The 6,745-nt window shown below is 44.1% G+C and overlaps 1 non-coding gene across 1 annotated transcript; it reads left to right on the top strand.

Moving 5' to 3' along the window:
• Window positions 1-6,394: 6,394 nt before the first annotated feature.
• trnac-gca lies at window positions 6,395-6,466 on the top strand. The gene has a single exon. It is a non-coding gene; the product is annotated as a tRNA-Cys (tRNA).
• Window positions 6,467-6,745: the final 279 nt, after the last annotated feature.

The following is a 6,745-nucleotide window of genomic DNA, read 5'->3' as shown; positions in this document are numbered from 1 at the left end:
CCAATCATACAGCGCCACAATTGCACTGATGCGCTTGCGCAGTGTGGCTCATAATGAGGGGCTAATGGATTATAAAACTCCAAAGCATGTGCCTGGCTTCAGAAAACAGGGGATGCAGATAGAAACGAGGAGGCACTCAGAGTTCATGTCGGAAGCTGCTGTTATTTGAAAGCGGTCAAACATCTGTTCTCTTTACACTGTGACAGGCTCGCGAGTAATTTTACAAAACTAGAAACAGACAACTGTTCACTATTCAAAACCCTCTCAAGCACTCCCTGTGTATTTTTGTTTGCTCAATTTTTCTCTTTAAACAGTTAAAGAACAATGAAAACCCTTTGAAAATATGTCCCTGTGTCTAATGTATTCACGCAATTAACCACACAATTATCAAGCATTTTCATAAGAAAGTTTGTTTCGGTATGTTAATAAAGCACATGCAGGTATCAGGTTTTGGTATGTTAAAGCACATGCAGGTATCAGGGTATTAATAAAGCACATGCAGGTATCAGGTTTTGGTATGTTGTTAATAAAGCACATGCAGTATCAGGTTTTGCCGGATCACATCAGGTATCAGGTTTTTTTTTGATAAAATATGCAACATCCTTTTGAGATCCTTTTTTCAGCTGTATACCATGTGTTATGCATTTCTCTATGTGAAGTTGTGGAAGGGTGGTGGGTAATTCACTGACACAGGAGACAGACAGGTGAATTTGGCAACACCGCACAGGTGCCCAGTTTTATTTCAGGGTGCTATTTTTTTCTTTAGTCCCGCAGATGGCGCTGTGGGTCCGTGGTCTGATTTACCAACGATGGTAAACAGAACCACGGGCATACCAAGCGATGGTACACAATACCGGTGCTTCGAAACAATAATTCAAAACAGAAGGCACAAAGAAACAGGGAAAATAAAACAGTAACAAAAACTACAAAGAAAAGGTGCTGCACTTTGCAGCGATATCCCGGTCGCCGCTGCCCGTGCGACCCGGATCACCGTCCTACACTGCCGGCTCACTAGCCTGCTCTGATATACTAATCAGGGGTCTGCCCAAGGGTTCCCCGCCCTCAATATCTCGCTCTGAACCTCTGTTTCTTTCTCTCCCCCTGGTTCTCGGTCGTTGACCAGCTCTTCCGCACTCTCGGCACGTTTAACAGGGCAGAGCTGAGGAAACAACAGAGCATTAATTTATAGGGCTAACAATCTCCCAAGACGTGCCTCTCAGCCATTCAGAGAGGGGGAAAGTCCACACACCCACTTTCCCACCTCCCCGTGTCACTGCCATGACTCACAGGCGGTTGTTGGACGACTGCCGTCCTCTTCCTGCAGCCCGTGAACACGCCAGCAGAGTCAGCCTCTCCCTGCTACAGAAGTATTATGGATTTCCTTGTTGTTACTGCATCTTGTAAAGCGCTTTGTGATGGTGCTCCACTATGAAAGGCGCTATATAAAATAAAGACTGATTGATTGATTGATGTTCTCTTTAGACACTGTGACAGGCTGGCGAGTGGATTGAGGCTCAGAGACAGAGTAAAGGCAAAAATAAAGTTCTTTATTAAACAAAAAATAATCAAATAAATAGGCACAAGGGCCAACAGAACGAGGTTCAAACAGAAATAATCAAAAATGAACTTACAAGTAAACGGTCAGGTTCCAGGTCTTTAAAAGATACTCCTTTAATTCTAAACACAAAACTCTGCAACACAAAAATAAACTCCCAAACAAAGGAACACACTCCAAACAGAAAAACACACACTCCTCCCAGCCAGGCCCTCTCCCCTGGCTTTTATCCCCTGTGGCTGGAGCCCAATTAATCAATAATTATTCAATTAGAGCTCCAGCCACATTCTCACATGTTTTTCTGGCAGGGAGGAATTTATCCCCCTCCCTGCCAGTTCCAAACATATTCATATAGACGGGGAGTTCCGTCACATATCTTCCCCCACTTGTTCCTAGCACACATGGCCCCAACGTCCACCTCCCCCCTGAAGTCCCAAAGTCCTTTGTCCGGTTCTGGGACAGGGAGACGTCCGTGGTCCATGGGGGCGGCCAAGGTGGAATATTTAGTTCCCCATCTGATGTTCTCCCATCGGGACAGAACCCTCGTGACAAGGCTCCCTCTGGTGGCGGAGGCGGGAACGGCAGCCCGGCTCTCTCTGGACCCCCTGGCCCCTCTGGTGGCGCTGGCGACGCTGGCTCTCGGGATGGTAGCTCCATCTTCTCTAACTCTCGGGACGGCAGCACCTTCCCCCTGGGCAACGGTGGACCAGCATCCCTAGGAGAAAGCACACTGAGAGTCTCTCTAGGTGATGTGGGCAGACAGGCAACCCCAGGAGATGCAGGTAGGCAGGCAGACAGCTCCGGCTGTTCTTTCCCTGCTGGTCCCTTCAGTCCTGGGCCTGTGGACTTCCCCTTCTTGGGCCGTGGACTAACTGACTCCTCCCCCTCCCCGGGGTCGGCTTCTCCCCCTCCCCGGGCTCTGGGATCGGCTTCTCCCCCTCCCCGGGTGATGGGAGTGGCTCCACCCCCATTTCTTCAAGGTGGGGGATCTCCCCCATGTCTATCACCAGGTATGCCAGGACCATGATGAAGATTTCCTGGAGGGACCCCGGGTGATGCTCTCCCTCCCACTCCTCCCATCTCTCCCCATCTCAATGCCACAGCATGTTGATGGCGACGGGAAGGTAGTGGGAGAGGTCCGCTTCGGGGTGCACCAACCACTTCCAGATCTCCCGTGATGGTGGTGAAGGCAGTGCTGGTGGGGTGGCTGCCGAAGACAGGGTTGGTGGTTGCTCCTGGTCTGGGTTGTGGAGGCATCCTGCCCAGTTATGGCCGTCCTCCTCACAATTGGCCCATCCGGACAGGACCTCCACCGGTGGTCATCCTTACCGCACCAGGTGCACCACGGGAACAAGCTCGCTGGGTCCTCCCACAGGGTTTGGGTTGGTGATGGCGGCTGCTGCTGCTGCTGCTGCTTCTGCCTTTTGCCCATTCTTCTCTCCGATTACCAAAAGAACAAAAAGAACCTCCAAAAATTCAAAAAAAATCCCCCCCCCCAAAAAAAATTTCCAAAAAAGAAAAAAAATACTGCTCTGAGCCTTTAGGTGGCGCTATCCCATTCTGACACCAAGTGTGACAGGCTGGCGAGAGGATTGAGGCTCAGAGACAGAGTAAAGGCAAAAATAAAGTTCTTTATTAAACAAAAAATAATCAAATAAATAGGCACAAGGGCCAACTGAACGAGGTTCAAACAGAAATAATCAAAAATGAACTTACAAGTAAACGGTCAGGTTCCAGGTCTTTAAAAGATACTCCTTTAATTCTAAACACAAAACTCTGCAACACAAAAATAAACTCCCAAACAAAGGAACACACTCCAAACAAAAAAAACACACACTCCTCCCAGCCAGGCCCTCTCCCCTGTCTTTTATCCCCTGTGGCTGGAGCCCAATTAATCAATAATTATTCAATTAGAGCTCCAGCCACATTCTCACATGTTTTTCTGGCAGGGAGGAATTTAACCCCCTCCCTGCCAGTTCCAAACATATTCATATAGACGGGGAGTTCCCCGTCACAGACACATTCAATGCAACCATGAGCAAAAACTGACCCCACTTTCAAATACATCGTCGAGCAAAACATTACCATTTAATAATCAGAATTGTCTCTCGCCATTCATTTCAACCAGGTGAGTTTTGTCAGCAGTACAGCGCTGTCTTGTTTTCCTTTTCTTAATGAGGTATTATCGGTATTGCATGAGAAATCCCATTCCACACACACTGGTGTAATACATACTGCTCAGCCAAGCGCTTACAAATGAAACATGCATCTTACGCACATAAAGAGGGAAGGAGGGTTGCGAGATTAGCAATGCATGCATTCGATAGAATTTGATTAGGATTTAGAGAAAAAAAAAAACCTATACTAGAAGTGTGTGTCGTTACCAGGGCATCAGAAGCGTAGCTGTAACTCCACTGTTTGTTTTCAAGCACGCTTTCCCTTGATAAAGTCCGAAACGTTGGGAAGCATAGCATGTTATTAGAAGTAATAATTACAATGACAGTGGACGGGCCAGCTTGATACGTGTGAGAATATCGTGAACACACAACGCGCTCTAGAATCTTCCCATATAGAATCTCGATGCGTCGATAAAGTTCTCTCTGTTACAAGCTTGGCATTAGCAAATGTAAAGCCTTGTTTCCGTGCCCAGGCTCAGCGGTTGTGGTGCAATACAATTCCTCAGGTTACATTTTGCTGGGAAACGATAGTGAATAATGGCTGAGTAAATTGCCAGATAAAGAATTTACAAGCAGTTGATAAAAGGCCAGCAGTCAGAACACCGACCCCACACTTCGCTCAAGGCGGGTTTTAGTTTGCAAAGCACATTAAATAAAGGAAACAATTCCTGGAGTTTGAATGCAGGCCTATATTTAGCCGTCGCTGTAGAAATTGCTTCGCCCCTATCGGACCCACGTATCGTTATAAGTTAATAATTCCATTAAAACAAACAGGGCCGTGAGCGGCAATTTCTTCATCAAAGCGCCCTTTCCAAGATTAAACTTTGATAAGAACTTCAAAGAGGAAAGCGAGAGAGGAAAGCGGAGCGGCAGACCATGCACATGATTGCGCTTTACATTCTGCTTTAAAGTCAAAACAAAAAAGTAAGTACTGATTCTATAAATGAGACGAGGTAAACAAAGTATTCAATGTGATTATTGATTATGTGTATATCTCAGAAAGCGTTTTTAAAGGGCACCACGGCATGGATGCAGAAACGCAAACATTGCTTTTCAATAAAACCTTCACACTTCTGAACATCATTGAAGTCAGACAGTGCTATGTCTTTGAGATTCAACAGTCCAGCCTATAACGCATCCCCCACGCTTTATCTACACGAAGGCAGTAGCCGATGGGCAGAGGTGTGTAGCTTTTGTCGCGAATCTCTAAACACAACCTACCCGAGGCTAACCGCTGGTCTGCTCTTCTCAACAAGACACTGGAATACCTGGGGTCGTGACCCTTCTAACGCCAGGCACTGACCTACAAGTAAACACTGAGTCGACCCCTCTTCAAATCTATATAGCAAAGCTCTCAAAGAGACAAAACAGCGGGTCTCAGCCCAGCTCCCTCCCTGGTTATACACGCCTTTGCACAGACACCTTTGTACACCTGCACCGCCTCCTGAGCAAGCAATAAAACACGGATATTTACGACCTGTCTCGGTGCACATACACCTACTCTCTCTCTCTCTCTCTCTCTCTCTCTCTCTCTCTCTCTCTCTCTCTCTCTCTCTCTCTCTCTCTCTCTATATATATATATATATATATATATATATATATATATATATATATATATATATATATATATATATATATATATGACGTCTGTCGTCCAAAATTGTGTAGCTCACGTTTCAATTTAACTGTCCCTTATCACAATTTTATGGTAGTAAAACGATTATTCTATCTATCTATCTATCTATCTATCTATGCATGCATTAAGATATCTCATTAGATACATACAATCGCTATAAAAGTCGATCTGCCTGTATTGTAAATGCATTCTATAAGGCAGCAAATGCCAGCTTTATATTTAGATTTCATTAATAAAATGTATGAACGCAAATGAAGAGTGATCGTGCCATGCTCCCGTTTTTAAACAGTTGTCTAAATTACATGTTTTGTTGATTGTTTTTGTTGTTGCCGTGGGTCTGGCCAATAGAAATTGACTTGGAAAGCATCTTGAATGTTACCGTGAAGAAAACGTAGCCTAAAAATGATGACTGTGTTAAGAATGCAAAGCATGGCGTTTCTTAAATAATCTGTCAAAGCCATCTTAGAAGGCAAGCTGTGGCTGTGAATTTAATATATTAAAAATAAACTAACAACCCCTTTTCTAGTGTGGGCTGAAGCATCCAACCTTTCGGTGATCTCTTGAAGGACCAAGCGTTTCTCAGTGGCATGCTCCACCAGGACCAGGTGTTTTTTGGCTGTATTTGATTCTCTTTCTGTAAAAATACAATAAAAATGTATTTGTTGCAGTGACATCTTGGAATTTGTGTCCATGTTTTCCGAGCACTCTGGGAAATGTTATAAAGTACTTCAGAGACCATAAAAGCTTCTTTCTTTTTTCAACACTATACTTTGTATTTAGCTCAATTTCTTAAAAAAATGTTAAATATTTTCTTATTATTATGTATTCCGTTTAGTGTTTCCAAAGAGATACATGTATAACAATGTGTTATTCTATTACGTGAGGGACCTTACAATATTTCCTGAATGTTTTGTTGAGAAATATCGAGGGGGATACAAGGTAAAAAATGACTAGCCATCGAGTTTGTTTTTCTGAAATGCAGCGTGGCACTGTTGTTTGTGTTTGGCAGAAAGGGCATTGTGTAATGGGGGTATAGCTCAGTGGTAGAGCATTTGACTGCAGATCAAGAGGTCCCCGGTTCAAATCCGAGTGCCCCCTTTTTTTTCTTAATGAAAATACTAAATGTAAGTTAACATTCGTGATTTATAAATTGAGATAACTTTATCTTTATCATATATATGTTATAACCTCAGTGAGAAAAGAAGACTCACACACTCAATCTTCCATCTATTTGAGGTGCAGACATGTTAATATATACAATTGAATTGAAAGAATGGTTGCACAATCAGAAGTACTTTCATTTTATTTCAGGCAAGATAAAAAGTCAGTTGTCTCAGTCCAGTATGTTTGAAGTGTGTGTTTCTCAGCGGTTGAGGC

This window comes from Polyodon spathula, unplaced genomic scaffold, assembly GCF_017654505.1.
Source record: "Polyodon spathula isolate WHYD16114869_AA unplaced genomic scaffold, ASM1765450v1 scaffolds_1760, whole genome shotgun sequence".
Taxonomy (NCBI): domain Eukaryota; kingdom Metazoa; phylum Chordata; class Actinopteri; order Acipenseriformes; family Polyodontidae; genus Polyodon; species Polyodon spathula.
Note: the sequence above shows the minus strand (reverse complement) of the source record. Positions and strands in the feature narration are given on the sequence as shown.